This window comes from Pristiophorus japonicus, chromosome 12, assembly GCF_044704955.1.
Source record: "Pristiophorus japonicus isolate sPriJap1 chromosome 12, sPriJap1.hap1, whole genome shotgun sequence".
Taxonomy (NCBI): Eukaryota; Metazoa; Chordata; class Chondrichthyes; family Pristiophoridae; genus Pristiophorus; species Pristiophorus japonicus.
Window position 1 is genome coordinate 68,273,027 of NC_091988.1, and position 26,033 is coordinate 68,299,059.

At 62.7% G+C, this 26,033-nt stretch overlaps 1 protein-coding gene across 4 annotated transcripts in view; it reads right to left on the reverse strand.

Moving 5' to 3' along the window:
* Positions 1-26,033, reverse strand: part of LOC139277314 (sodium- and chloride-dependent creatine transporter 1-like) — a 480,248-nt gene that overhangs the window by 315,788 nt on the left and 138,427 nt on the right. The gene's annotated exons all lie outside the window — the stretch shown is intronic.

Below are 26,033 nucleotides of genomic sequence, written 5' to 3' on the forward strand. Positions count from 1 at the left end.
AGCGCGGTGTCAGAGAGCGGTGTCAGAGAGCGCGGTGTCAGAGAGCGGTGTCAGTGAGCGGTGTCAGAGAGCGGTGTCAGAGAGTGGTGTCAGAGCGCGGTGTCAGAGAGCGGTGTCAGAGAGCGGTGTCAGAGCACGGTGTCAGAGAGCGGTGTCAGAGAGCGCGGTGTCAGAGAGCGCGGTGTCAGAGAGCGGTGTCAGAGAGCGGTGTCAGAGGGCGCGGTGTCAGAGAGCGCTGTGTCAGAGAGCAGTGTCAGAGAGCGGTGTCAGTGAGCGGTGTCAGAGAGCGCGGTGTCAGAGAGCGCGGTGTCAGAGAGCGGTGTCAGAGCGCGGTGTCAGAGAGCGGTGTCAGAGAGCGCGGTGTCAGAGCACGGTGTCAGAGCGCGGTGTCAGAGAGCGGTGTCAGAGAGCGGAGTCAGAGCGTGGTGTCAGAGAGCGGTGTCAGAGCGCGGTGTCATAGAGCGGTGTCAGAGAGCGGTGTCAGAGAGCACGGTGTCAGAGAGTGGTGTCAGAGAGCGCGGTGTCATAGAGCGCGGTGTCAGAGAGCGATGTCAGAGATCAGTGTCAGAGAGCGGTGTCAGAGAGCGGTGTCAGAGAGCGGTGTTAGAGCGCGGTGTCAGAGAGCGCGGTGTCAGAGAGCGGTGTCAGAGAGCGGTGTCAGAGAGCGCGGTGTCAGAGAGCGGTGTCAGAGAGCGGTTTCAGAGAGCGCGGTGTCAGAGAGCGGTGTCACAGCGCGGTGTCAGAGAGCGGTGTCAGAGAGCGGTGTCAGAGCGCGGTGTCAGAGCGCGGTGTCAGAGAGCGCGGTGTCAGAGAGCGGTGTCAGAGAGCGGTGTCAGTGAGCGGTGTCAGAGAGCGCGGTGTCAGAGAGCGCGGTGTCAGAGACCGCGGTGTCAGAGAGCGGTGTCAGAGAGCGCGGTGTCAGAGAGCGGTGTCAGAGAGCACGGTGTCAGAGAGCGGTGTCAGAGAGCGCGGTGTCAGAGAGCGCGGTGTCAGAGAGCGATGTCAGAGATCAGTGTCAGAGAGCGGTGTAAGAGAGCGGTGTCAGAGAGCGGTGTTAGAGCGCGGTGTCAGAGAGCGCGGTGTCAGAGAGCGGTGTCAGAGAGCGGTGTCAGAGCGCGGTGTCAGAGAGCGGTGTCAGAGAGCGGTGTCAGAGAGCGCGGTGTCAGAGAGCGGTGTCAGAGAGCGGTTTCAGAGAGCGCGGTGTCAGAGAGCGGTGTCAGAACGCAGTTTCAGAGAGCGGTGTCAGAGAGCGGTGTCAGAGCACGGTGTCAGAGCGCGGTGTCAGAGAGCGCGGTGTCAGAGAGCGGTGTCAGAGAGCGGTGTCAGAGCGCGGTGTCAGAGAGAGGGGTCAGAGAGCGGTGTCAGAGCGCGGTGTCAGAGAGCGGTGTCAGAGCGCGGTGTCAGAGCGCGGTGTCAGAGAGCGCGGTGTCAGAGAGCGGTGTCAGAGAGCGCGGTGTCAGAGAGCAGTGTCAGAGAGCGCGGTGTCAGAGAGCGGTGTCAGAGAGCGCGGTGTCAGAGAGCGGTGTCAGAGAGCGCGGTGTCATAGAGCGTGGTGTCAGAGCGCGGTGTCAGAGAGAGGGGTCAGAGAGCGGTGTCAGAGAGCGGTGTCAGAGCGCGGTGTCAGAGAGCGGTGTCAGAGAGCGGTGTCAGAGAGCGCGGTGTCAGAGAGCGGTGTCAGAGAGCGGTGTCAGAGAGCGGTGTCAGAGAGCGTTGTCAGAGAGAGGGGTCAGAGAGCGGTGTCAGAGAGCGGTGTCAGAGCGCGGTGTCAGAGTGCGGTGTCAGAGAGCGGTGTCAGAGAGCGCGGTGTCAGAGAGCGGTGTCAGCGCGCGGTGTTAGAGAGCGGTGTCAGAGAGCGTTGTCAGAGAGCGCGGTGTCAGAGAGCGCGGTGTCAGACAGCGGTGTCAGAGAGCGGTGTCAGAGAGCGCGGTGTCAGAGAGCGCGGTGTCAGAGAGCGGTGTCAGAGAGCGGTGTCAGAGAGTGGTGTCAGCGAGCGGTGTCAGAGAGCGGTGTCAGAGAGCGGTGTCAGAGAGTGGTGTCAGAGAGCGATGTCAGAGAGCGGTGTCAGAGAGCGGTGTCAGAGAGTGGTGTCAGAGAGCGCGGTGTCAGAGAGTGGTGTCAGCGAGCGCGGTGTCAGAGCGCGGTGTCAGAGAGCGGTGTCAGAGAGCGGTGTCAGAGAGCGATGTCAGAGAGTGGTGTCAGAGAGCGCGGTGTCAGAGAGTGGTGTCAGCGAGCGCGGTGTCAGAGCGCGGTGTCAGAGAGCGGTGTCAGAGAGCGGTGTCAGAGAGCGCGGTGTCAGAGAGCGGTGTCAGAGAGCGGTGTCAGAGCGCGGTGTCAGAGAGCGGTGTCAGAGAGCGGTTTCAGAGAGCGCGGTGTCAGAGAGCGGTGTCAGAGCGCGGTGTCAGAGAGCGGTGTCAGAGCACGGTGTCAGAGCGCGGTGTCAGAGAGCGCGGTGTCAGAGAGCGGTGTCAGAGAGCGCGGTGTCAGAGAGTGGTGTCAGAGAGCGGTGTCAGAGAGCGGTGTCAGAGAGCGGTGTCAGAGCGCGGTGTCAGAGCGCGGTGTCAGAGAGCGCGGTGTCAGAGAGCGTGTCAGAGAGCGCGGTGTCAGAGAGCGCGGTGTCAGAGCGCGGTGTCAGAGAGCGCGGTGTCAGAGAGCGGTGTCAGAGAGCGGTGTCAGAGAGCGCGGTTTCAGAGAGCGGTGTCAGGGAGCGCGGTGTCAGAGAGCGCGGTGTCAGACAGCGGTGTCAGAGAGCGGTGTCAGAGAGCGCGGTGTCAGAGAGCGGTGTCAGAGAGCGGTGTCAGAGAGTGGTGTCAGAGAGCGGCGTCAGAGAGCAGTGTCAGAGAGCGGTGTCAGAGAGCGCGGTGTCAGAGAGTGGTGTCAGCGAGCGCGGTGTCAGAGAGCGGTGTCAGAGAGCGGTGTCAGAGAGTGGTGTCAGAGAGCGGTGTCAGAGAGCGCGGTGTCAGAGAGTGGTGTCAGCGAGCGCGGTGTCAGAGAGCGGTGTCAGAGAGCGGTGTCAGAGCGCGGTGTCAGAGAGCGGTGTCAGAGCGCGGTGTCAGAGAGCGCGGTGTCAGAGAGCGGTGTCAGAGAGCGGTGTCAGAGGGCGCGGTGTCAGAGAGCGCTGTGTCAGAGAGCAGTGTCAGAGAGCGGTGTCAGAGAGCGCGGTGTCAGAGAGCGCAGTGTCAGAGACCGCGGTGTCAGAGAGCGGTGTCAGAGAGCGCGGTGTCAGAGAGCGGTGTCAGAGAGCGCAGTGTCAGAGAGCGCAGTGTCAGAGAGCTGTGTCAGAGAGCGGTGTCAGAGAGCGCGGTGTCAGAGAGCGGTGTCAGAGATCGGTGTCAGAGAGTGGTGTCAGCGAGCGCGGTGTCAGAGAGCGGTGTCAGATAGCGGTGTAAGAGCGCGGTGTCAGAGAGCGGTGTCAGAGCGCGGTGTCAGAGCGCGGTGTCAGAGCGCGGTGTCAGAGAGTGGTGTCAGAGCGCGGTGTCAGAGAGCGGTGTCAGAGCGCGGTATCAGAGAGTGGTGTCAGAGAGCGCGGTGTCAGAGAGCGCGGTGTCAGAGTGCGGTGTCAGAGAGCGGTGTCAGAGAGCGCGGTGTCAGAGAGCGCAGTGTCAGAGAGCGGTGTCAGAGACCGCGGTGTCAGAGAGCGGTGTCAGAGAGCGCGGTGTCAGAGAGAGCGATGTCAGAGATCAGTGTCAGAGATCAGTGTCAGAGAGCGGTGTCAGAGAGCGGTGTCAGAGAGCGGTGTCAGAGCGCGGTGTCAGAGAGCGCGGTGTCAGAGAACGGTGTCAGAGAGCGGTGTCAGAGAGCGGTGTCAGAGCGCGGTGTCAGAGAGCGGTGTCAGAGAGCGCGGTGTCAGAGAGCGGTGTCAGAGAGCGCGGTGTCAGAGAGCGGTGTCAGAGAGGGCGGTGTCAGAGAGCGGTGTCAGAGCGCGGTGTCAGAGCGCGGTGTCAGAGAGCGGTGTCAGAGAGCGGTGTCAGAGCACGGTGTCAGAGAGCGGTGTCAGTGAGCGGTGTCAGAGAGCGCGGTGACAGAGAGCGATGTCAGAGAGCGGTGTCAGAGAGCGGTGTCAGAGAGCGGTGTCAGAGCGCGGTGTCAGAGAGCGCGGTATCAGAGAGCGGTGTCAGAGAGCGGTGTCAGAGCGCGGTGTCAGAGAGCGGTGTCAGAGCGCGGTGTCAGAGAGCGGTGTCAGAGCGCGGTGTCAGAGAGCGCGGAGTCAGAGAGCGGTGTCAGAGCGCGGTGTCAGAGAGCGCGGTGTCAGAGAGCGGTGTAAGAGAGCGGTGTCAGAGAGCGCGGTGTCAGAGAGCGCGGTGTCAGAGAGCGGTGTCAGAGACCGCGGTGTCAGAGAGCGGTGTCAGAGAGCGCGGTGTCAGAGAGCGCGGTGTCAGAGAGCGATATCAGAGATCGGTGTCAGAGAGCGGTGTCAGAGAGCGGTGTCAGAGAGCGGTGTCAGAGAGCGGTGTCAGAGCGCGGTGTCAGAGAGCGCGGTGTCAGAGAACGGTGTCAGAGAGCGGTGTCAGAGAGCGGTGTCAGAGAGCGGTGTCAGAGAGCGGTGTCAGAGAGCGCGGTGTCAGAGAGCGCGGTGTCAGAGAGCGCGGTGACAGAGAGTGGTGTCAGAGCGCGGTGTCAGAGAGCGGTGTCAGAGCGCGGTGTCAGAGAGCGGTGTCAGAGAGCGGTGTCAGAGAGCGGTGTCAGAGAGGGCGGTGTCAGAGAGCGGTGACAGAGAGCGGTGTCAGAGAGCGCGGTGTCAGAGAGCAGTGTCAGAGCGCGGTGTCAGAGCGCGGTGTCAGAGAGCGGTGTCAGAGAGCGGTGTCAGAGCACGGTGTCAGAGAGCGGTGTCAGAGAGCGGTGTCAGAGAGCGCGGTGACAGAGAACGGTGTCAGAGCGCGGTGTCAGAGAGCGGTATCAGAGAGCAGTGTCAGAGAGCGGTGTCAGAGCACGGTGTCAGAGAGCGGTGTCAGAGAGCGCGGTGTCAGAGAGCGCGGTGTCAGAGAGCGATGTCAGAGAGCGGTGTCAGAGAGCGCGGTGTCAGAGAGCAATGTCAGAGAGCGGTGTCAGAGCGCGGTGTCAGAGGGCGGTGTCAGAGTGCGGTGTCAGAGAGCGGTGTCAGAGAGCGGTGTCAGAGAGCGCGGTGTCAGAGAGCGATGTCAGAGAGCGGTGTCAGAGAGCGGTGTCAGAGAGCGGTGTCAGAGCGCGGTGTCAGAGAGCGGTGTCAGAGAGCGGTGTCAGAGAGCGCGGTGTCAGAGAGCGGTGTCAGAGAGCGCGTTGTCAGAGAGCGCGGTGTCAGAGAGCGATGTAGGAGAGCGGTGTCAGAGAGCGGTGTCAGAGCGCGGTGTCAGAGCGCGGTGTCAGAGCGCGGTGTTAGAGAGCGCGGTGTCAGAGAGTGGTGTCAGAGAGCGGTGTCAGAGAGCGGTATCAGAGCGCGGTGTCAGAGAGCGGTGTCAGAGAGCGCGTTGTCAGAGAGCGTGTCAGAGAGCGCGGTGTCAGAGAGCGCGGTGTCAGAGCGCGGTATCAGAGAGCGGTGTCAGAGAGCGCGGTGTCAGAGAGCGCGGTATCAGAGAGCGCGGTGTCAGAGAGCGGTGTCAGAGAGCGGTGTCAGAGAGCGGTGTCAGAGCGCGGTGTCAGAGAGCGCGGTGTCAGAGAGCGGTGTCAGAGAGCGGTGTCAGAGAGCGGTGTCAGAGCGCGGTGTCAGAGAGCGCGGTGTCAGAGAGCGGTGTCAGAGAGCGCGGTGTCAGAGAGCGGTGTCAGAGAGCGGTGTCAGAGAGCGCGGTGTCAGAGAGCGGTGTCAGAGAGCGGTGTCAGAGAGCGCGGTTTCAGAGAGCGGTGTCAGGGAGCGCGGTGTCAGAGGGCGGTGTCAGAGAGCGTTGTCAGAGAGCGCGGTGTCAGAGAGCGCGGTGTCAGAGAGCGGTGTCAGAGAGTGGTGTCAGCGAGCGCGGTGTCAGAGAGCGGTGTCAGAGAGCGCGGTGTCAGAGAGCGGTGTCAGAGAGCGCGGTGTCATAGAGCGTGGTGTCAGAGAGCGATGTCACAGATCAGTGTCAGATAGCGGTGTCAGAGAGCGGTGTCAGAGAGCGGTGTCAGAGCACGGTGTCAGAGAGCGGTGTCAGAGAGCGGTGTCAGAGAGCGGTGTCAGAGCGCGGTGTCAGAGAGCGCGGTGTCAGAGAGCGGTGTCAGAGACCGCGGTGTCAGAGAGCGGTGTCAGAGAGCGCGGTGTCAGAGAGAGCGATGTCAGAGATCAGTGTCAGAGATCAGTGTCAGAGAGCGGTGTCAGAGAGCGGTGTCAGAGAGCGGTGTCAGAGCGCGGTGTCAGAGAGCGCGGTGTCAGAGAACGGTGTCAGAGAGCGGTGTCAGAGAGCGGTGTCAGAGCGCGGTGTCAGAGAGCGGTGTCAGAGAGCGCGGTGTCAGAGAGCGGTGTCAGAGAGCGCGGTGTCAGAGAGCGGTGTCAGAGAGGGCGGTGTCAGAGAGCGGTGTCAGAGCGCGGTGTCAGAGCGCGGTGTCAGAGAGCGGTGTCAGAGAGCGGTGTCAGAGCACGGTGTCAGAGAGCGGTGTCAGTGAGCGGTGTCAGAGAGCGCGGTGACAGAGAGCGATGTCAGAGAGCGGTGTCAGAGAGCGGTGTCAGAGAGCGGTGTCAGAGCGCGGTGTCAGAGAGCGCGGTATCAGAGAGCGGTGTCAGAGAGCGGTGTCAGAGCGCGGTGTCAGAGAGCGGTGTCAGAGCGCGGTGTCAGAGAGCGGTGTCAGAGCGCGGTGTCAGAGAGCGCGGAGTCAGAGAGCGGTGTCAGAGCGCGGTGTCAGAGAGCGCGGTGTCAGAGAGCGGTGTAAGAGAGCGGTGTCAGAGAGCGCGGTGTCAGAGAGCGCGGTGTCAGAGAGCGGTGTCAGAGACCGCGGTGTCAGAGAGCGGTGTCAGAGAGCGCGGTGTCAGAGAGCGCGGTGTCAGAGAGCGATATCAGAGATCGGTGTCAGAGAGCGGTGTCAGAGAGCGGTGTCAGAGAGCGGTGTCAGAGAGCGGTGTCAGAGCGCGGTGTCAGAGAGCGCGGTGTCAGAGAACGGTGTCAGAGAGCGGTGTCAGAGAGCGGTGTCAGAGAGCGGTGTCAGAGAGCGGTGTCAGAGAGCGCGGTGTCAGAGAGCGCGGTGTCAGAGAGCGCGGTGACAGAGAGTGGTGTCAGAGCGCGGTGTCAGAGAGCGGTGTCAGAGCGCGGTGTCAGAGAGCGGTGTCAGAGAGCGGTGTCAGAGAGCGGTGTCAGAGAGGGCGGTGTCAGAGAGCGGTGACAGAGAGCGGTGTCAGAGAGCGCGGTGTCAGAGAGCAGTGTCAGAGCGCGGTGTCAGAGCGCGGTGTCAGAGAGCGGTGTCAGAGAGCGGTGTCAGAGCACGGTGTCAGAGAGCGGTGTCAGAGAGCGGTGTCAGAGAGCGCGGTGACAGAGAACGGTGTCAGAGCGCGGTGTCAGAGAGCGGTATCAGAGAGCAGTGTCAGAGAGCGGTGTCAGAGCACGGTGTCAGAGAGCGGTGTCAGAGAGCGCGGTGTCAGAGAGCGCGGTGTCAGAGAGCGATGTCAGAGAGCGGTGTCAGAGAGCGCGGTGTCAGAGAGCAATGTCAGAGAGCGGTGTCAGAGCGCGGTGTCAGAGGGCGGTGTCAGAGTGCGGTGTCAGAGAGCGGTGTCAGAGAGCGGTGTCAGAGAGCGCGGTGTCAGAGAGCGATGTCAGAGAGCGGTGTCAGAGAGCGGTGTCAGAGAGCGGTGTCAGAGCGCGGTGTCAGAGAGCGGTGTCAGAGAGCGGTGTCAGAGAGCGCGGTGTCAGAGAGCGGTGTCAGAGAGCGCGTTGTCAGAGAGCGCGGTGTCAGAGAGCGATGTAGGAGAGCGGTGTCAGAGAGCGGTGTCAGAGCGCGGTGTCAGAGCGCGGTGTCAGAGCGCGGTGTTAGAGAGCGCGGTGTCAGAGAGTGGTGTCAGAGAGCGGTGTCAGAGAGCGGTATCAGAGCGCGGTGTCAGAGAGCGGTGTCAGAGAGCGCGTTGTCAGAGAGCGTGTCAGAGAGCGCGGTGTCAGAGAGCGCGGTGTCAGAGCGCGGTATCAGAGAGCGGTGTCAGAGAGCGCGGTGTCAGAGAGCGCGGTATCAGAGAGCGCGGTGTCAGAGAGCGGTGTCAGAGAGCGGTGTCAGAGAGCGGTGTCAGAGCGCGGTGTCAGAGAGCGCGGTGTCAGAGAGCGGTGTCAGAGAGCGGTGTCAGAGAGCGGTGTCAGAGCGCGGTGTCAGAGAGCGCGGTGTCAGAGAGCGGTGTCAGAGAGCGCGGTGTCAGAGAGCGGTGTCAGAGAGCGGTGTCAGAGAGCGCGGTGTCAGAGAGCGGTGTCAGAGAGCGGTGTCAGAGAGCGCGGTTTCAGAGAGCGGTGTCAGGGAGCGCGGTGTCAGAGGGCGGTGTCAGAGAGCGTTGTCAGAGAGCGCGGTGTCAGAGAGCGCGGTGTCAGAGAGCGGTGTCAGAGAGTGGTGTCAGCGAGCGCGGTGTCAGAGAGCGGTGTCAGAGAGCGCGGTGTCAGAGAGCGGTGTCAGAGAGCGCGGTGTCATAGAGCGTGGTGTCAGAGAGCGATGTCACAGATCAGTGTCAGATAGCGGTGTCAGAGAGCGGTGTCAGAGAGCGGTGTCAGAGCACGGTGTCAGAGAGCGGTGTCAGAGCGCGGTGTCGGAGAGCGGTGTCGGAGAGCGGTGTCCGAGAGCGCGGTGTCAGAGAGCGGTGTCAGAGAGCGGTGTCAGAGCGCGGTGTCAGAGAGCGGTGTCAGAGAGCGGTGTCAGAGAGCGGTGTCAGAGCACGGTGTCAGAGAGCGGTGTCAGAGGGCGGTGTCAGAGGGCGGTGTCAGAGAGCTCGATGTCAGAGAGCGTGGTGTCAGAGAGCGATGTCACAGATCAGTGTCAGAGAGCGGTGTCAGAGAGCGGTGTCAGAGGGCGGTGTCAGAGAGCGGTGTCAGAGGGCGCGATTTCAGAGAGCGTGGTGTCAGAGAGCGATGTCACAGATCAGTGTCAGAGAGCGGTGTCAGAGCGCGGTGTCAGAGCGCGGTGTCAGAGAGCGGTGTCAGAGAGCGGTGTCAGAGAGCGCGGTGTCAGAGCACGGTGTCAGAGCGCGGTGTCAGAGAGCGGTGTCAGAGAGCGGTGTCAGAGCGTGGTGTCAGAGAGCGGTGTCAGAGCGCGGTGTCATAGAGCGGTGTCAGAGAGCGGTGTCAGAGAGCACGGTGTCAGAGAGTGGTGTCAGAGAGCGCGGTGTCATAGAGCGCGGTGTCAGAGAGCGATGTCAGAGATCAGTGTCAGAGAGCGGTGTCAGAGAGCGGTGTCAGAGAGCGGTGTTAGAGCGCGGTGTCAGAGAGCGGTGTCAGAGAGCGGTGTCAGAGAGCGCGGTGTCAGAGAGCGGTGTCAGAGCGCGGTGTCAGTGAGCGGTGTCAGAGAGCGGTGTCAGAGAGCGCGGTGTCAGAGAGCGGTGTCAGAGAGCGGTGTCAGAGAGCGCGGTGTCAGAGAGCGGTGTCAGAGAGCGGTGTCAGAGAGCGGTGTCAGAGCGCGGTGTCAGAGAGCGGTGTCAGAGAGCGGTGTCAGAGAGCGCGGTGTCAGAGAGCGGTGTCAGAGAGCGGTGTCAGAGCGCGGTGTCAGAGAGCGGTGTCAGAGAGCGGTGTCAGAGAGCGGTGTCAGAGCGCGATGTCAGAGAGCGCGGTGTCAGAGAGCGGTGTCGGAGAGCGGTGTCAGAGAGCGCTGTGTCAGAGAGCGGTGTCAGAGAGCGGTGTCAGTGAGCGGTGTCAGAGAGCGCGGTGTCAGAGAGCGCGGTGTCAGAGACCGCGGTGTCAGAGAGCGGTGTCAGAGAGCGCGGTGTCAGAGAGCGGTGTCAGAGAGCGATGTCAGAGAGCGGTGTCAGAGAGCGGTGTCAGAGAGCGGTGTCAGAGAGCGGTGTCAGAGCGCGGTGTCAGAGAGCGGTGTCAGAGAGCGGTGTCAGAGAGCGCGGTGTCAGAGAGCGGTGTCAGAGAGCGGTTTCAGAGAGCGCGGTGTCAGAGAGCGGTGTCAGAGCGCGGTGTCAGAGAGCGGTGTCAGAGAGCGGTGTCAGAGCACGGTGTCAGAGCGCGGTGTCAGAGAGCGCGGTGTCAGAGAGCGGTGTCAGAGAGCGGTGTCAGAGCGCGGTGTTAGAGAGCGCGGTGTCAGAGCGTGGTGTCAGAGAGCGGTGTCAGAGAGCGGTATCAGAGCGCGGTGTCAGAGCGCGGTGTCAGAGCGCGGTGTTAGAGAGCGCGGTGTCAGAGCGTGGTGTCAGAGAGCGGTGTCAGAGAGCGGTATCAGAGCGCGGTGTCAGAGAGCGGTGTCAGAGAGCGCGTTGTCAGAGAGCGTGTCAGAGAGCGCGGTGTCAGAGAGCGCGGTGTCAGAGCGCGGTATCAGAGAGCGGTGTCAGAGAGCGCGGTGTCAGAGAGCGCGGTGTCAGAGAGCGCGGTGTCAGAGAGCGCGGTGTCAGAGAGCGGTGTCAGAGAGCGGTGTCAGAGAGCGCGGATACACAGAGCGGTGTCAGAGCGCGGTGTCAGAGAGCGCGGTGTCAGAGAGCGGTGTCAGAGAGCGGTGTCAGAGAGCGCGGTGTCAGAGCGCGGTGTCAGAGAGCGCGGTGTCAGAGAGCGGTGTCAGAGAGCGCGGTGTCAGAGAGCGGTGTCAGAGAGCGGTGTCAGAGAGCGCGGTGTCAGAGAGCGGTGTCAGAGAGCGGTGTCAGAGAGCGGTGTGAGAGAGCGCGGTGTCAGAGGGCGGTGTCAGAGAGCGTTGTCAGAGAGCGGTGTCAGCGAGCGGTGTCAGAGAGCGGTGTCAGGGAGCGCGGTGTCAGAGGGCGGTGTCAGAGGGCGGTGTCAGAGAGCGGTGTCAGCGAGCGGTGTCAGAGAGCGGTGTCAGAGAGCGGTGTCAGAGAGCGGTGTCAGAGAGCGGTGTCAGAGAGCGATGTCAGAGAGTGGTGTCAGAGAGCGGTGTCAGTGAGCGCGGCGTCAGAGAGCAGTGTCAGAGAGCGGTGTCAGAGAGCGGTGTCAGAGCGCGGTGTCAGAGAGCGGTGTCAGAGAGCGGTGTCAGCGAGCGCGGTGTCAGAGAGTGGTGTCAGCGAGCGCGGTGTCAGAGCGCGGTGTCAGAGAGCGGTGTCAGAGAGCGGTGTCAGAGAGCGCGGTGTCAGAGAGTGGTGTCAGCGAGCGCGGTGTCAGAGCGCGGTGTCAGAGAGCGGTGTCAGAGCGCGGTGTCAGAGAGCGGTGTCAGAGAGCGGTGTCAGAGCACGGTGTCAGAGAGCGGTGTCAGAGAGCGCGGTGTCAGAGAGCGCGGTGTCAGAGAGCGGTGTCAGAGAGCGGTGTCAGAGGGCGCGGTGTCAGAGAGCGCTGTGTCAGAGAGCAGTGTCAGAGAGCGGTGTCAGTGAGCGGTGTCAGAGAGCGCGGTGTCAGAGAGCGCGGTGTCAGAGAGCGGTGTCAGAGAGCGGTGTCAGAGAGAGCGGTGTCAGAGAGCGCGGTGTCAGAGAGCGGTGTCAGAGAGCGGTGTCAGAGAGAGCGGTGTCAGAGAGCGCGGTGTCAGAGAGCGGTGTCAGAGAGCGGTGTGAGAGAGGTGTCAGAGAGCGGTGTCAGTGAGCGGTGTCAGAGAGTGGTGTCAGAGCGCGGTGTCAGAGAGCGGTGTCAGAGAGCGGTGTCAGAGAGCGCGGTGTCATAGAGCGCGGTGTCAGAGAGCGATGTCAGAGATCAGTGTCAGAGAGCGGTGTCAGAGAGCGGTGTCAGAGAGCGGTGTTAGAGCGCGGTGTCAGAGAGCGCGGTGTCAGAGAGCGGTGTCAGAGAGCGGTGTCAGAGAGCGCGGTGTCAGAGAGCGCGGTGTCAGAGAGCGGTGTCAGAGAGCGGTTTCAGAGAGCGCGGTGTCAGAGAGCGGTGTCACAGCGCGGTGTCAGAGAGCGGTGTCAGAGAGCGGTGTCAGAGCGCGGTGTCAGAGCGCGGTGTCAGAGAGCGCGGTGTCAGAGAGCGGTGTCAGAGAGCGGTGTCAGTGAGCGGTGTCAGAGAGCGCGGTGTCAGAGAGCGCGGTGTCAGAGACCGCGGTGTCAGAGAGCGGTGTCAGAGAGCGCGGTGTCAGAGAGCGGTGTCAGAGAGCACGGTGTCAGAGAGCGGTGTCAGAGAGCGCGGTGTCAGAGAGCGCGGTGTCAGAGAGCGATGTCAGAGATCAGTGTCAGAGAGCGGTGTAAGAGAGCGGTGTCAGAGAGCGGTGTTAGAGCGCGGTGTCAGAGAGCGCGGTGTCAGAGAGCGGTGTCAGAGAGCGGTGTCAGAGCGCGGTGTCAGAGAGCGGTGTCAGAGAGCGGTGTCAGAGAGCGCGGTGTCAGAGAGCGGTGTCAGAGAGCGGTTTCAGAGAGCGCGGTGTCAGAGAGCGGTGTCAGAACGCGGTTTCAGAGAGCGGTGTCAGAGAGCGGTGTCAGAGCACGGTGTCAGAGCGCGGTGTCAGAGAGCGCGGTGTCAGAGAGCGCGGTGTCAGAGAGCGGTGTCAGAGAGCGGTGTCAGAGAGCGCGGATACACAGAGCGGTGTCAGAGCGCGGTGTCAGAGAGCGCGGTGTCAGAGAGCGGTGTCAGAGAGTGGTGTCAGAGAGCGCGGTGTCAGAGCGCGGTGTCAGAGAGCGCGGTGTCAGAGAGCGGTGTCAGAGAGCGCGGTGTCAGAGAGCGGTGTCAGAGAGCGGTGTCAGAGAGCGCGGTGTCAGAGAGCGGTGTCAGAGAGCGGTGTCAGAGAGCGGTGTGAGAGAGCGCGGTTACAGAGAGCGGTGTCAGAGGGCGGTGTCAGAGAGCGTTGTCAGAGAGCGGTGTCAGCGAGCGGTGTCAGAGAGCGGTGTCAGGGAGCGCGGTGTCAGAGGGCGGTGTCAGAGGGCGGTGTCAGAGAGCGGTGTCAGCGAGCGGTGTCAGAGAGCGGTGTCAGAGAGCGGTGTCAGAGAGCGGTGTCAGAGAGCGATGTCAGAGGGCGGTGTCAGAGAGCGGTGTCAGTGAGCGCGGCGTCAGAGAGCAGTGTCAGAGAGCGGTGTCAGAGAGCGGTGTCAGAGCGCGGTGTCAGAGAGCGGTGTCAGAGAGCGGTGTCAGCGAGCGCGGTGTCAGAGAGTGGTGTCAGCGAGCGCGGTGTCAGAGCGCGGTGTCAGAGAGCGGTGTCAGAGAGCGGTGTCAGAGAGCGCGGTGTCAGAGAGTGGTGTCAGCGAGCGCGGTGTCAGAGCGCGGTGTCAGAGAGCGGTGTCAGAGCGCGGTGTCAGAGAGCGGTGTCAGAGAGCGGTGTCAGAGAGCGGTGTCAGAGAGCGCGGTGTCAGAGCACGGTGTCAGAGCGCGGTGTCAGAGAGCGGTGTCAGAGCGTGGTGTCAGAGAGCGGTGTCAGAGCGCGGTGTCATAGAGCGGTGTCAGAGAGCGGTGTCAGAGAGCACGGTGTCAGAGAGTGGTGTCAGAGAGCGCGGTGTCATAGAGCGCGGTGTCAGAGAGCGATGTCAGAGATCAGTGTCAGAGAGCGGTGTCAGAGAGCGGTGTCAGAGAGCGGTGTCAGAGAGCGGTGTTAGAGCGCGGTGTCAGAGAGCGGTGTCAGAGAGCGGTGTCAGAGAGCGCGGTGTCAGAGAGCGGTGTCAGAGCGCGGTGTCAGTGAGCGGTGTCAGAGAGCGGTGTCAGAGAGCGCGGTGTCAGAGAGCGGTGTCAGAGAGCGGTGTCAGAGAGCGCGGTGTCAGAGAGCGGTGTCAGAGAGCGGTGTCAGAGAGCGGTGTCAGAGCGCGGTGTCAGAGAGCGGTGTCAGAGAGCGGTGTCAGAGAGCGCGGTGTCAGAGAGCGGTGTCAGAGAGCGGTGTCAGAGCGCGGTGTCAGAGAGCGGTGTCAGAGAGCGGTGTCAGAGAGCGGTGTCAGAGCGCGATGTCAGAGAGCGCGGTGTCAGAGAGCGGTGTCGGAGAGCGGTGTCAGAGAGCGCTGTGTCAGAGAGCGGTGTCAGAGAGCGGTGTCAGTGAGCGGTGTCAGAGAGCGCGGTGTCAGAGAGCGCGGTGTCAGAGACCGCGGTGTCAGAGAGCGGTGTCAGAGAGCGCGGTGTCAGAGAGCGGTGTCAGAGAGCGATGTCAGAGAGCGGTGTCAGAGAGCGGTGTCATAGAGCGGTGTCAGAGAGCGGTGTCAGAGAGCGGTGTCAGAGAGCGCGGTGTCAGAGAGCGGTGTCAGAGAGCGGTTTCAGAGAGCGCGGTGTCAGAGAGCGGTGTCAGAGCGCGGTGTCAGAGAGCGGTGTCAGAGAGCGGTGTCAGAGCACGGTGTCAGAGCGCGGTGTCAGAGAGCGCGGTGTCAGAGAGCGGTGTCAGAGAGCGGTGTCAGAGAGCGGTGTCAGAGAGCGGTGTCAGAGAGCGCGTTGTCAGAGAGCGCGGTGTCAGAGAGCGATGTAGGAGAGCGGTGTCAGAGAGCGGTGTCAGAGCGCGGTGTCAGAGCGCGGTGTCAGAGCGCGGTGTTAGAGAGCGCGGTGTCAGAGTGTGGTGTCAGAGAGCGGTGTCAGAGAGCGGTATCAGAGCGCGGTGTCAGAGAGCGGTGTCAGAGAGCGCGTTGTCAGAGAGCGTGTCAGAGAGCGCGGTGTCAGAGAGCGCGGTGTCAGAGCGCGGTATCAGAGACCGGTGTCAGAGAGCGCGGTGTCAGAGAGCGCGGTGTCAGAGAGCGCGGTGTCAGAGAGCGGTGTCAGAGAGCGGTGTCAGAGAGCGCGGATACACAGAGCGGTGTCAGAGCGCGGTGTCAGAGAGCGCGGTGTCAGAGAGCGGTGTCAGAGAGCGGTGTCAGAGAGCGCGGTGTCAGAGCGCGGTGTCAGAGAGCGCGGTGTCAGAGAGCGGTGTCAGAGAGCGCGGTGTCAGAGAGCGGTGTCAGAGAGCGGTGTCAGAGAGCGCGGTGTCAGAGAGCGGTGTCAGAGAGCGGTGTCAGAGAGCGGTGTGAGAGAGCGCGGTTTCAGAGAGCGGTGTCAGAGGGCGGTGTCAGAGAGCGTTGTCAGAGAGCGGTGTCAGCGAGCGGTGTCAGAGAGCGGTGTCAGGGAGCGCGGTGTCAGAGGGCGGTGTCAGAGGGCGGTGTCAGAGAGCGGTGTCAGCGAGCGGTGTCAGAGAGCGGTGTCAGAGAGCGGTGTCAGAGAGCGGTGTCAGAGAGCGATGTCAGAGAGTGGTGTCAGAGAGCGGTGTCAGTGAGCGCGGCGTCAGAGAGCAGTGTCAGAGAGCGGTGTCAGAGAGCGGTGTCAGAGCGCGGTGTCAGAGAGCGGTGTCAGAGAGCGGTGTCAGCGAGCGCGGTGTCAGAGAGTGGTGTCAGCGAGCGCGGTGTCAGAGCGCGGTGTCAGAGAGCGGTGTCAGAGAGCGGTGTCAGAGAGCGCGGTGTCAGAGAGTGGTGTCAGCGAGCGCGGTGTCAGAGCGCGGTGTCAGAGAGCGGTGTCAGAGCGCGGTGTCAGAGAGCGGTGTCAGAGAGCGGTGTCAGAGCACGGTGTCAGAGAGCGGTGTCAGAGAGCGCGGTGTCAGAGAGCGCGGTGTCAGAGAGCGGTGTCAGAGAGCGGTGTCAGAGGGCGCGGTGTCAGAGAGCGCTGTGTCAGAGAGCAGTGTCAGAGAGCGGTGTCAGTGAGCGGTGTCAGAGAGCGCGGTGTCAGAGAGCGCGGTGTCAGAGAGCGGTGTCAGAGAGCGGTGTCAGAGAGAGCGGTGTCAGAGAGCGCGGTGTCAGAGAGCGGTGTCAGAGAGCGGTGTCAGAGAGAGCGGTGTCAGAGAGCGCGGTGTCAGAGAGCGGTGTCAGAGAGCGGTGTCAGAGAGCGGTGTCAGAGAGCGGTGTCAGTGAGCGGTGTCAGAGAGTGGTGTCAGAGCGCGGTGTCAGAGAGCGGTGTCAGAGAGCGGTGTCAGAGAGCGCGGTGTCATAGAGCGCGGTGTCAGAGAGCGATGTCAGAGATCAGTGTCAGAGAGCGGTGTCAGAGAGCGGTGTCAGAGAGCGGTGTTAGAGCGCGGTGTCAGAGAGCGCGGTGTCAGAGAGCGGTGTCAGAGAGCGGTGTCAGAGAGCGCGGTGTCAGAGAGCGCGGTGTCAGAGAGCGGTGTCAGAGAGCGGTTTCAGAGAGCGCGGTGTCAGAGAGCGGTGTCACAGCGCGGTGTCAGAGAGCGGTGTCAGAGAGCGGTGTCAGAGCGCGGTGTCAGAGCGCGGTGTCAGAGAGCGCGGTGTCAGAGAGCGGTGTCAGAGAGCGGTGTCAGTGAGCGGTGTCAGAGAGCGCGGTGTCAGAGAGCGCGGTGTCAGAGACCGCGGTGTCAGAGAGCGGTGTCAGAGAGCGCGGTGTCAGAGAGCGGTGTCAGAGAGCACGGTGTCAGAGAGCGGTGTCAGAGAGCGCGGTGTCAGAGAGCGCGGTGTCAGAGAGCGATGTCAGAGATCAGTGTCAGAGAGCGGTGTAAGAGAGCGGTGTCAGAGAGCGGTGTTAGAGCGCGGTGTCAGAGAGCGCGGTGTCAGAGAGCGGTGTCAGAGAGCGGTGTCAGAGCGCGGTGTCAGAGAGCGGTGTCAGAGAGCGGTGTCAGAGAGCGCGGTGTCAGAGAGCGGTGTCAGAGAGCGGTTTCAGAGAGCGCGGTGTCAGAGAGCGGTGTCAGAACGCGGTTTCAGAGAGCGGTGTCAGAGAGCGGTGTCAGAGCACGGTGTCAGAGCGCGGTGTCAGAGAGCGCGGTGTCAGAGAGCGCGGTGTCAGAGAGCGGTGTCAGAGAGCGGTGTCAGAGAGCGCGGATACACAGAGCGGTGTCAGAGCGCGGTGTCAGAGAGCGGTGTCAGAGAGCGGTGTCAGAGAGCGCGGTGTCAGAGCGCGGTGTCAGAGAGCGCGGTGTCAGAGAGCGGTGTCAGAGAGCGCGGTGTCAGAGAGCGGTGTCAGAGAGCGGTGTCAGAGAGCGCGGTGTCAGAGAGCGGTGTCAGAGAGCGGTGTCAGAGAGCGGTGTGAGAGAGCGCGGTTTCAGAGAGCGGTGTCAGAGGGCGGTGTCAGAGAGCGTTGTCAGAGAGCGGTGTCAGCGAGCGGTGTCAGAGAGCGGTGTCAGGGAGCGCGGTGTCAGAGGGCGGTGTCAGAGGGCGGTGTCAGAGAGCGGTGTCAGCGAGCGGTGTCAGAGAGCGGTGTCAGAGAGCGGTGTCAGAGAGCGGTGTCAGAGAGCGATGTCAGAGGGCGGTGTCAGAGAGCGGTGTCAGTGAGCGCGGCGTCAGAGAGCAGTGTCAGAGAGCGGTGTCAGAGAGCGGTGTCAGAGCGCGGTGTCAGAGAGCGGTGTCAGAGAGCGGTGTCAGCGAGCGCGGTGTCAGAGAGTGGTGTCAGCGAGCGCGGTGTCAGAGCGCGGTGTCAGAGAGCGGTGTCAGAGAGCGGTGTCAGAGAGCGCGGTGTCAGAGAGTGGTGTCAGCGAGCGCGGTGTCAGAGCGCGGTGTCAGAGAGCGGTGTCAGAGCGCGGTGTCAGAGAGCGGTGTCAGAGAGCGGTGTCAGAGCACGGTGTCAGAGAGCGGTGTCAGAGAGCGCGGTGTCAGAGAGCGCGGTGTCAGAGAGCGGTGTCAGAGAGCGGTGTCAGAGGGCGCGGTGTCAGAGAGCGCTGTGTCAGAGAGCAGTGTCAGAGAGCGGTGTCAGTGAGCGGTGTCAGAGAGCGCGGTGTCAGAGAGCGCGGTGTCAGAGAGCGGTGTCAGAGAGCGGTGTCAGAGAGAGCGGTGTCAGAGAGCGCGGTGTCAGAGAGCGGTGTCAGAGAGCGGTGTCAGAGAGAGCGGTGTCAGAGAGCGCGGTGTCAGAGAGCGGTGTCAGAGAGCGGTGTCAGAGAGCGGTGTCAGTGAGCGGTGTCAGAGAGTGGTGTCAGAGCGCGGTGTCAGAGAGCGGTGTCAGAGAGCGGTGTCAGAGCACGGTGTCAGAGAGCGGTGTCAGAGAGCGCGGTGTCAGAGAGCGCGGTGTCAGAGAGCGGTGTCAGAGGGCGCGGTGTCAGAGAGCGCTGTGTCAGAGAGCAGTGTCAGAGAGCGGTGTCAGTGAGCGGTGTCAGAGAGCGCGGTGTCAGAGAGCGGTGTCAGAGCGCGGTGTCAGAGAGCGGTGTCAGAGAGCGGTGTCAGAGAGCGGTGTCAGAGAGCGGTGTCAGAGCGTGGTGTCAGAGAGCGGTGTCAGAGCGCGGTGTCAGAGAGCGGTGTCAGAGCGCGGTGTCAGAGAGCGGTGTCAGAGAGCGCGGTGTCAGAGCACGGTGTCAGAGCGCGGTGTCAGAGAGCGGTGTCAGAGAGCGGTGTCAGAGCGTGGTGTCAGAGAGCGGTGTCAGAGCGCGGTGTCATAGAGCGGTGTCAGAGAGCGGTGTCAGAGAGCACGGTGTCAGAGAGTGGTGTCAGAGAGCGCGGTGTCATAGAGCGCGGTGTCAGAGAGCGATGTCAGAGATCAGTGTCAGAGAGCGGTGTCAGAGAGCGGTGTCAGAGAGCGGTGTTAGAGCGCGGTGTCAGAGAGCGCGGTGTCAGAGAGCGGTGTCAGAGAGCGCGGTGTCAGAGAGCGCGGTGTCAGAGAGCGGTGTCAGAGAGCGGTTTCAGAGAGCGCGGTGTCAGAGAGCGGTGTCACAGCGCGGTGTCAGAGAGCGGTGTCAGAGAGCGGTGTCAGAGCGCGGTGTCAGAGCGCGGTGTCAGAGAGCGCGGTGTCAGAGAGCGGTGTCAGAGAGCGGTGTCAGTGAGCGGTGTCAGAGAGCGCGGTGTCAGAGACCGCGGTGTCAGAGAGCGGTGTCAGAGAGCGCGGTGTCAGAGAGCGGTGTCAGAGAGCACGGTGTCAGAGAGCGGTGTCAGAGAGCGCGGTGTCAGAGAGCGCGGTGTCAGAGAGCGATGTCAGAGATCAGTGTCAGAGAGCGGTGTAAGAGAGCGGTGTCAGAGAGCGGTGTTAGAGCGCGGTGTCAGAGAGCGCGGTGTCAGAGAGCGGTGTCAGAGAGCGGTGTCAGAGCGCGGTGTCAGAGAGCGGTGTCAGAGAGCGGTGTCAGAGAGCGCGGTGTCAGAGAGCGGTGTCAGAGAGCGGTTTCAGAGAGCGCGGTGTCAGAGAGCGGTGTCAGAACGCGGTTTCAGAGAGCGGTGTCAGAGAGCGGTGTCAGAGCACGGTGTCAGAGCGCGGTGTCAGAGAGCGCGGTGTCAGAGAGCGGTGTCAGAGAGCGGTGTCAGAGCGCGGTGTCAGAGAGAGGGGTCCGAGAGCGGTGTCAGAGAGCGGTGTCAGAGCGCGGTGTCAGAGAGCGGTGTCAGAGAGCGGTGTCAGAGCGCGGTGTCAGAGCGCGGTGTCAGAGAGCGCGGTGTCAGAGAGCGGTGTCAGAGAGTGGTGTCAGCGAGCGCGGTGTCAGAGAGCGGTGTCAGAGAGCGCGGTGTCAGAGAGCGGTGTCAGAGAGCGCGGTGTCAGAGAGCGGTGTCAGAGAGCGCGGTGTCATAGAGCGTGGTGTCAGAGAGCGATGTCACAGATCAGTGTCAGATAGCGGTGTCAGAGAGCGGTGTCAGAGAGCGGTGTCAGAGCACGGTGTCAGAGAGCGGTGTCAGAGCGCGGTGTCGGAGAGCGGTGTCCGAGAGCGCGGTGTCAGAGAGCGGTGTCAGAGAGCGGTGTCAGAGCGCGGTGTCAGAGAGCGGTGTCAGAGAGCGGTGTCAGAGAGCGGTGTCAGAGCACGGTGTCAGAGAGCGGTGTCAGAGCGTGGTGTCAGAGAGCGGTGTCAGAGCGCGGTGTCATAGAGCGCGGTGTCATAGAGCGTGGTGTCAGAGAGCGGTGTCAGAGAGCAGTGTCAGAGAGCACGGTGTCAGAGAGCGGTGTCAGAGAGCGCGGTGTCATAGAGCGCGGTGTCAGAGAGCGATGTCAGAGATCAGTGTCAGAGAGCGGTGTCAGAGAGCGGTGTCAGAGAGCGGTGTCAGAGAGCGCGGTGTCAGAGAGCGGTGTCAGAGAGCGCGGTGTCAGAGAGCGGTGTCGGAGAGCGGTGTCAGAGAGCGCGGTGTCAGAGCGCGGTGTCAGAGAACGCGGTGTCAGAGGGCGGTGTCAGAGGGCGGTGTCAGAGAGCTCGATGTCAGAGAGCGTGGTGTCAGAGAGCGATGTCACAGATCAGTGTCAGAGAGCGGTGTCAGAGAGCGGTGTCAGAGGGCGGTGTCAGAGAGCGGTGTCAGAGGGCGCGATTTCAGAGAGCGTGGTGTCAGAGAGCGATGTCACAGATCAGTGTCAGAGAGCGGTGTCAGAGCGCGGTGTCAGAGCGCGGTGTCAGAGCGCGGTGTCAGAGAGCGGTGTCAGAGAGCGGTGTCAGAGAGCGGTGTCCGAGAGCGCGGTGTCAGAGAGCGGTGTCAGAGAGCGGTGTCAGAGCGCGGTGTCAGAGAGCGGTGTCAGAGAGCGGTGTCAGAGAGCGGTGTCAGAGCACGGTGTCAGAGCGCGGTGTCAGAGAGCGGTGTCAGAGAGCGGTGTCAGAGCGTGGTGTCAGAGAGCGGTGTCAGAGCGCGGTGTCAGAGAGCGGTGTCAGAGAGCGGTGTCAGAGAGCACGGTGTCAGAGAGTGGTGTCAGAGAGCGCGGTGTCAGAGAGCGCGGTGTCAGAGAGCGATGTCAGAGATCAGTGTCAGAGAGCGCGGTGTCAGAGAGCGGTGTCAGAGCGCGGTGTCAGAGAGCGGTGTCAGAGAGCGGTGTCAGAGAGCGCGGTGTCAGAGAGCGGTGTCAGAGAGCGGTGTCAGAGAGCGCGGTGTCAGAGAGCGGTGTCAGAGAGCGGTGTCAGAGAGCGGTGTCAGAGAGCGGTGTCAGAGCGCGGTGTCAGAGAGCGGTGTCAGAGAGCGGTGTCAGAGAGCGCGGTGTCAGAGAGCGGTGTCAGAGAGCGGTGTCAGAGTTCGGTGTCAGAGAGCGGTGTCAGAGAGCGGTGTCAGAGAGCGGTGTCAGAGCGCGATGTCAGAGAGCGCGGTGTCAGAGAGCGGTGTCAGAGAGCGGTGTCAGAGAGCGCTGTGTCAGAGAGCGGTGTCAGAGAGCGGTGTCAGTGAGCGGTGTCAGAGAGCGCGGTGTCAGAGAGCGCGGTGTCAGAGACCGCGGTGTCAGAGAGCGGTGTCAGAGAGCGCGGTGTCAGAGAGCGGTGTCAGAGAGCGATGTCAGAGAGCGGTGTCAGAGAGCGGTGTCAGAGAGCGGTGTCAGAGCGCGGTGTCAGAGAGCGGTGTCAGAGAGCGGTGTCAGAGAGCGCGGTGTCAGAGAGCGGTGTCAGAGAGCGGTTTCAGAGAGCGCGGTGTCAGAGAGCGGTGTCAGAGCGCGGTGTCAGAGAGCGGTGTCAGAGAGCGGTGTCAGAGCACGGTGTCAGAGCGCGGTGTCAGAGAGCGCGGTGTCAGAGAGCGGTGTCAGAGAGCGGTGTCAGAGAGCGGTGTCAGAGAGCGGTGTCAGAGAGCGCGTTGTCAGAGAGCGCGGTGTCAGAGAGCGATGTAGGAGAGCGGTGTCAGAGAGCGGTGTCAGAGCGCGGTGTCAGAGCGCGGTGTCAGAGCGCGGTGTTAGAGAGCGCGGTGTCAGAGAGTGGTGTCAGAGAGCGGTGTCAGAGAGCGGTATCAGAGCGCGGTGTCAGAGAGCGGTGTCAGAGAGCGCGTTGTCAGAGAGCGTGTCAGAGAGCGCGGTGTCAGAGAGCGCGGTGTCAGAGCGCGGTATCAGAGAGCGGTGTCAGAGAGCGCGGTGTCAGAGAGCGCGGTGTCAGAGAGCGCGGTGTCAGAGAGCGGTGTCAGAGAGCGGTGTCAGAGAGCGCGGATACACAGAGCGGTGTCAGAGCGCGGTGTCAGAGAGCGCGGTGTCAGAGAGCGGTGTCAGAGAGCGGTGTCAGAGAGCGCGGTGTCAGAGCGCGGTGTCAGAGAGCGCGGTGTCAGAGAGCGGTGTCAGAGAGCGCGGTGTCAGAGAGCGGTGTCAGAGAGCGGTGTCAGAGAGCGCGGTGTCAGAGAGCGGTGTCAGAGAGCGGTGTCAGAGAGCGGTGTCAGAGAGCGCGGTGTCAGAGAGCGGTGTCAGAGAGCGGTGTCAGAGAGCGCGGTGTCAGAGAGCGCGGTGTCAGACAGCGGTGTCAGAGAGCGGTGTCAGAGAACGGTGTCAGAGAGCGGTGTCAGAGAGCAGTCAGAGAGTGGTGTCAGAGAGCGGTGTCAGAGAGCGGTGTCAGAGAGCGGTGTCAGAGAGCGGTGTCAGCGAGCGGTGTCAGAGAGCGGTGTCAGAGAGCGGTGTCAGAGAGCGGTGTCAGAGAGCGGTGTCAGAGAGTGGTGTCAGAGAGCGGTGTCAGAGAGTGGTGTCAGAGAGCGGTGTCAGAGAGTGGTGTCAGAGAGCGGTGTCAGAGCGCGGCGTCAGAGAGCAGTGTCAGAGAGCGGTGTCAGAGAGCGGTGTCAGAGAGCGCGGTGTCAGAGAGAGGTGTCAGCGAGCGCGGTGTCAGAGCGCGGTGTCAGAGAGCGGTGTCAGAGAGCGGTGTCAGACCGCGGTGTCAGAGAGCGGTGTCAGAGAGTGGTGTCAGAGCGCGGTGTCAGAGAGCGGTGTCAGAGAGCGGTGTCGGAGCACGGTGTCAGAGAGCGGTGTCAGAGAGCGCGGTGTCAGAGAGCGGTGTCAGAGAGCGGTGTCAGAGGGCGCGGTGTCAGAGAGCGCTGTGTCAGAGAGCAGTGTCAGAGAGCGGTGTCAGAGAGCGCGGTGTCAGAGAGCGCGGTGTCAGAGAGCGGTGTCAGAGAGCGGTGTCAGAGAGCGCGGTGTCAGAGAGCGCGGTGTCAGAGAGCGGTGTCAGAGAGCGCGGTGTCAGAGAGCGGTGTCAGAGCGCGGTGTCAGAGCGCGGTGTCAGAGAGCGGTGTCAGAGCGTGGTGTCAGAGAGCGGTGTCAGAGCGCGGTGTCATAGAGCGGTGTCAGAGCGCGGTGTCAGAGAGCACGGTGTCAGAGAGTGGTGTCAGAGAGCGCGGTGTCATAGAGCGCGGTGTCAGAGAGCGATGTCAGAGATCAGTGTCAGAGAGCGGTGTCAGAGAGCGGTGTGAGAGAGCGGTGTTAGAGCGCGGTGTCAGAGAGCGCGGTGTCAGAGAGCGGTGTCAGAGAGCGGTGTCAGAGAGCGTGGTGTCAGAGAGCGCGGTGTCAGAGAGCGGTGTCAGAGAGCGGTTTCAGAGAGCGCGGTGTCAGAGAGCGGTGTCACAGCGCGGTGTCAGAGAGCGGTGTCAGAGAGCGGTGTCAGAGCGCGGTGTCAGAGCGCGGTGTCAGAGAGCGGTGTCAGAGAGCGGTGTCAGTGAGCGGTGTCAGAGAGCGCGGTGTCAGAGAGCGCGGTGTCAGAGACCGCGGTGTCTGAGAGCGGTGTCAGAGAGCGCGGTGTCAGAGAGCGCGGTGTCAGAGAGCGATGTCAGAGATCAGTGTCAGAGAGCGGTGTCAGAGAGCGGTGTCAGAGAGCGGTGTTAGAGCGCGGTGTCAGAGAGCGCGGTGTCAGAGAGCGGTGTCAGAGAGCGCAGTGTCAGAGAGCGCGGTGTCAGAGAGCGATGTCAGAGATCAGTGTCAGAGAGCGGTGTCAGAGAGCGGTGTCAGAGAGCGGTGTTAGAGCGCGGTGTCAGAGAGCGCGGTGTCAGAGAGCGGTGTCAGAGAGCGGTGTCAGAGAGCACGGTGTCAGAGAGCGCGGTGTCAGAGAGCGCGGTGTCAGAGAGCGATGTCAGAGATCAGTGTCAGAGAGCGGTGTCAGAGAGCGGTGTTAGAGCGCGGTGTCAGAGAGCGCGGTGTCAGAGAGCGGTGCCAGAGAGCGGTGTCAGAGCGCGGTGTCAGAGAGCGGTGTCAGAGAGCGGTGTCAGAGAGCGGGGTGTCAGAGAGCGGTGTCAGAGAGCGGTTTCAGAGAGCGCGGTATCAGAGAGCGGTGTCAGAACGCGGTTTCAGAGAGCGGTGTCAGAGAGCGGTGTCAGAGCACGGTGTCAGAGCGCGGTGTCAGAGAGCGCGGTGTCAGAGAGCGGTGTCAGAGAGCGGTGTCAGAGCGCGGTGTCAGAGAGAGGTGTCAGAGAGCGGTGTCAGAGAGCGGTGTCAGAGCGCGGTGTCAGAGAGCGGTGTCAGAGAGCGGTGTCAGAGCGCGGTGTCAGAGCGCGGTGTCAGAGCGCGGTGTCAGAGAGCGCGGTGTCAGAGCGCGGTGTCAGAGAGCGGTGTCAGAGAGCGCGGTGTCAGAGAGCGATGTCACAGATCAGTGTCAGATAGCGGTGTCAGAGAGCGGTGTCAGAGAGCGGTGTCAGAGAGCGGTGTCAGAGAGCGGTGTCAGAGCGCGGTGTCGGAGAGCGGTGTCAGAGAGCTGTGTCAGAGCACGGTGTCAGAGAGCGGTGTCAGAGAGCGGTGTCAGAGCACGGTGTCAGAGAGCGGTGTCAGAGCGTGGTGTCAGAGAGCGGTGTCAGAGCGCGGTGTCATAGAGCGTGGTGTTAGAGAGCGGTGTCAGAGAGCAGTGTCAGAGAGCACGGTGTCAGAGAGCGGTGTCAGAGAGCGCGGTGTCATAGAGCGCGGTGTCAGAGAGCGATGTCAGAGATCAGTGTCAGAGAGCGGTGTCAGAGAGCGGTGTCAGAGCACGGTGTCAGAGAGCGGTGTCAGAGAGCGGTGTCAGAGCACGGTGTCAGAGAGCGGTGTCAGAGCGTGGTGTCAGAGAGCGGTGTCAGAGCGCGGTGTCATAGAGCGTGGTGTTAGAGAGCGGTGTCAGAGAGCAGTGTCAGAGAGCACGGTGTCAGAGAGCGGTGTCAGAGAGCGCGGTGTCATAGAGCGCGGTGTCAGAGAGCGATGTCAGAGATCAGTGTCAGAGAGCGGTGTCAGAGAGCGGTGTCAGAGAGCGCGGTGTCAGAGAGCGGTGTCAGAGAGCGGTGTCAGAGAGCGCGGTGTCAGAGAGCGGTGTCGGAGAGCGGTGTCAGAGAGCGCGGTGTCAGAGGGCGGTGTCAGAGAGCGGTGTCAGAGGGCGCGATTTCAGAGAGCGTGGTGTCAGAGAGCGATGTCACAGATCAGTGTCAGAGAGCGGTGTCAGAGCGCGGTGTCAGAGCGCGGTGTCAGAGAGCGGTGTCAGAGAGCGGTGTCAGAGAGCGGTGACCGAGAGCGCGGTGTCAGAGAGCGGTGTCAGAGAGCGGTGTCAGAGAGCGCGGTGTCAGAGAGCGGTGTCAGAGCGCGGTGTCAGAGAGCGGTGTCAGAGAGCGGTGTCAGAGCACGGTGTCAGAGCGCGGTGTCAGAGAGCGGTGTCAGAGAGCGGTGTCAGAGCGTGGTGTCAGAGAGCGGTGTCAGAGAGCGGTGTCAGAGAGCACGGTGTCAGAGATCAGTGTCAGAGAGCGGTGTCAGAGAGCGGTGTCAGAGAGCGGTGTTAGAGCGCGGTGTCAGAGAGCGGTGTCAGAGAGCGGTGTCAGAGAGCGCGGTGTCAGAGAGCGGTGTCAGAGCGCGGTGTCAGAGAGCGGTGTCAGAGAGCGCGGTGTCAGAGAGCGGTGTCAGAGAGCGGTGTCAGAGAGCGCGGTGGCAGAGCGCGGTGTCAGAGAGCGGTGTCAGAGAGCGGTGTCAGAGAGCGCGGTGTCAGAGAGCGGTGTCAGAGAGCGGTTTCAGAGAGCGCGGTGTCAGAGAGCGGTGTCACAGCGCGGTGTCAGAGAGCGGTGTCAGAGAGCGGTGTCAGAGCGCGGTGTCAGAGCGCGGTGTCAGAGAGCGCAGTGTCAGAGAGCGGTGTCAGAGAGCGGTGTCAGAGCGCGGTGTCAGAGAGCGGTGTCAGAGAGCGGTGTCAGAGAGTGGTGTCAGAGCGCGGTGTCAGAGAGCGGTGTCAGAGAGCGGTGTCAGAGCGCGGTGTCAGAGAGCGGTGTCAGAGCGCGATGTCAGAGAGCGCGGTGTCAGAGAGCGGTGTCAGAGAGCGGTGTCAGAGAGCGCTGTGTCAGAGAGCGGTGTCAGAGAGCGGTGTCAGTGAGCGGTGTCAGAGAGCGCGGTGTCAGAGAGCGCGGTGTCAGAGACCGCGGTGTCAGAGAGCGGTGTCAGAGAGCGCGGTGTCAGAGAGCGCGGTGTCAGAGAGCGCGGTGTCAGAGAGCGGTGTCAGAGAGCGCGGTGTCAGAGAGCGGTGTCAGAGAGCGGTCTCAGAGAGCGCGGTGTCAGAGAGCGCGGTGTCAGAGAGCGGTGTCAGAGAGCTCGGTGTCAGAGAGTGGTGTCAGAGAGCGGTGTCAGAGAGCGCGGTGTCAGAGAGCGGTGTCAGAGAGCGCGGTG